The following is a 3,470-nucleotide window of genomic DNA, read 5'->3' on the forward strand; positions in this document are numbered from 1 at the left end:
CGAGGACGGAGTTCTTGGGGTGATTGCCTTAGCGCGCTCCGATGACGTCATTGAGGCCTTGAGGAAGCAGTCTGGCATCACTGAGACCTCGAGGGAGCAGGCTGCAAGGTAAATACTCCGTCAGGGCTCTTTTTGTAGCAGGTGCTCATTTGCATATTAAGCAACACACCCCTAATGTAGCCAATCCTCCAAGAGCTTACAGTAGCTCCTGTAAGAAGAGCTCTGTAAGCTCTTGGAGGATTGGCTACATTAGGGGTGTGTGGCCTAATATGCAAAGGAGTTCCTGCTACAAAAAGAGCCCTGCGTGACTCCGCTTCACCCGCCGTTGTGTGGGATCACGCAGCGGCGGGGCAAATTACCGCGTCACAAATAGCCTCCCTCTCCCCGCGCGTTTTCTGCCACGTCTGACCCATGTTAGTCTGTCTGCAGCAATCGAAAAGAGTGAGAGTCTTGCACACCTTAAAGAAGAACAAAAATTTTGGCAGGTGATGAGCTTTTGTGGGTCACTGCTATCTGAAGAAGTGACTCAGGAAAGCTGATACCCCACGACAAAGCAGTCTGAGATGATACAACCTGGTAAGAGAGGGCATCCAATGAAGCTGATGGGCAGTAGGCTTAAGATGGGCAAAAGGAAACACTTCTTTACACAGAAGGTGATTAAAATGTGGGATTTGCTGCCAGAGGGTGTAGTGGTGGCCAGAGGAACAAACAGCTTTCAAAGTGGATTATATAGATTCATGGAGGTGAGGTCTATCAGTGGCTACTAGCCATGGTGACAAAAGAGAACCTCCACATTCAGAAGCACTAAGCCTCTGAGTCCCAGTGCCAGGAGGCAACATCAGGGGAGACTTTGTTCCCGTGTGATCGCGCCCTTAAAATGCGCCCGGCAGTCATGCCTCTCGCGTGGCTATTTCTGCATGTGATTGAGACCCTTGTTTGTTTGGCATACTCCTAGCAACTCTTGTTGGACCGCCTCCCTGGTTGTGTTGTTGCATGCATTTTTTTTTAACGTGTACACGTTTTTAGTTGAATTATTTAAATATTTTTGCATGCCTCATTTTAAATGCTGCTTTAACAGTTCATACGTTTTAATGTTTTGCTGTTCACAGCCTTGGGAAGTCACTTTGGCGGAAAGGTGGCATAGAAGTGTTTTAAACAAGCACACAACCAAGTGAACAGGGGCTTCCAATCCCTGTTTGGCTTTGAGATTGTTCCCACGCATGAGTGCTTGCTAGGGTTGCCAGCTCTCATTTTGGAAATACCTGGAGATTTTTGGGGTGGAGCTTGGGGTGGGGTGGGTGGGAAGGGAGGAACCTTGGCTCAGTATAAAGCCACGGAGCCCACCCTCCAAAACAGCCATTTTCCCTAGGGGGAGTGATCTTGGCCAATGGCCATCTGGAGATCAACTGCAATAGCGGGAGATCTCCAGGTGCCACCTGGAGGTTGTCAACTCTAATGCTTGCTCGTCCGCGGGATCCAAACCAATTTTTTTAATAGGTGCGGCAATATTCAGTTTTTCCCTCCACTGCCTTTCATTTGATAAGGTTAAGCTGGGGGCAGACTAACAGTCATTAAGAGTCTTTGATATTAATTAGAATCTCTTTTAGATTCCAGGCATTCTTTTTAAAAAATAAATAAAATAAAGCTCTATTAGTCACTCCTGGCAAGAGGCTGCCCTGCGGCCTTCTTGCCTAATGCTCAGAAAAATGGAGAGGTGAACAGTTCTAGGACAGAATACTTCTTTCCCACTCTGTATCTCAGGCTTACTTCTAATAGAGGTAGTCAAATGTATCAGGGAAATACTGAGAGCCAGCGTGGCGTAGTGGTTAAGAGCTGCAGACTCTAATCTAGAGAACTGGGTTTGATTTCCCACTCCTCCACATGAAGCCATCTGGGTGACCTTGGGTCGATCACGGTTCTCTCAGAACTCTCTCAGTCCTTCCCACCTTCACAAAGTTCCTGTTGTGGGGAGAGGAAGGGAACATGATTGTAAGCTTCTTTGAGGAAGCCTGAAGACAGAGACAAATGGGATATACATATTGGGTTATATGTTTTAAAAATATATAGACCGATTTCACACAAGAGCTGTGCCGCAGTCGCACCTCCCTTTGCCCCGCTTCTATTGGACAATTTCCCTCTCGAGCTTCTATTGGACAATTTCCCTCTCGAAGCCGCACGGCCGCATTTTGACCCACAGCTTCGTCCGATTTTCCCCGCGGTTTCGTGAGCCTCAAAAAACAGGATCACGAAAACGCGGGAAAATCGGGCGAAGCTGCGGGTCAAAATGCGGCCGTGCGGCTTCGAGTGGGAAATTGACCAATAGAAGCAAAGGGAGGCGCGACCGTGGCACAGCTCTTGTGTGAAATCGGTCATAGTTTCTTGGAAGCACAGAAGCTATACGTAGCATCCCCGATTCTCCATGTTTCCTGGTTAAGGGAAAAAATGTTGTTCAAATAAATTGCAAAGATGAGCTGACTCCAATGGTAACAGGAGAAAGAAATTTCACGTACAAAAATAGAATCACATCTTACATGACATATTCATGGAGGCACATTGAAACTAACTGAGAACAGGTTAACTTCAAAAAAGGTTAACTTGCTACAGCACCAAGCCCAGGTAAGAGAAAGCAGAAGAGAGGTCCTGTATGACATTAAACAGACAACAAGCAATGAACAGAGGCTCAAAATCGAACTGATGAGAGGGTGGGGCCAACTGCCAAGTATCACCCAGTGAGAGAATTCTCTTCACCCCTTCCCTCCCAGATCCTCTTGCATGCAGAGTTACAATATCCAGGGGTTCTTTCGTAGACAAAGAGGTGCACAAGCTCATTAGCATAACTCATTAGCATAACTTATTTGCATATGCCACACCCCCTGACATCACTGGAAGTGTGTCAGAAGGCAACACCCACCGCTCAGGCTCCACTGGATTGTTTTGGATTGCTAGCTATTGGGGGTGGGGTGGGGGACGGGACGTGCAGATCTGTCCTTGCAGAGGAGGGAGAGCTTGTACCTGAATAAAACTTGGTCTTAAAGGTGCCACTGGACTGTTTTGGGCCGGGGGGGGGGGCTCTGCAGCTTACCTGGCTGCTTCTTGCTCTGACCGAGGGCTGCTGGGAGCAGGGGGTGGGGCTTGTTGCATGTGCCCACCTCCTGGGCACTTTACTGCCGGAGCTTCGCTCCTGTGCGCTCCTGCAGGAAATGACCTCTGACAATATACAGCAATAAAAAACCCCTACTCTTCCTCTTCTTCACCCCTTTAGACAGTAGGGTTACCATATCCCAACCTGGTTCTTAAACTATTCTGTTATTTAAATGTTCTTATAGTATATTTAAATGCGAACATTTAAATAACAGAATTGTTTAAGAATTGGAATACTTTGGAGCTTTATTTGATGTTAAGTTACATATGGTCTACACTATTCATCGATTTCCTTAAATCGTTGTCGATCCCAACCTGGGGCAGGGAAC

This window comes from Gekko japonicus, unplaced genomic scaffold (genome assembly GCF_001447785.1).
Source record: "Gekko japonicus isolate JY-2015 unplaced genomic scaffold, Gekko_japonicus_V1.1 scaffold1725, whole genome shotgun sequence".
Taxonomy (NCBI): Eukaryota; Metazoa; Chordata; class Lepidosauria; order Squamata; family Gekkonidae; genus Gekko; species Gekko japonicus.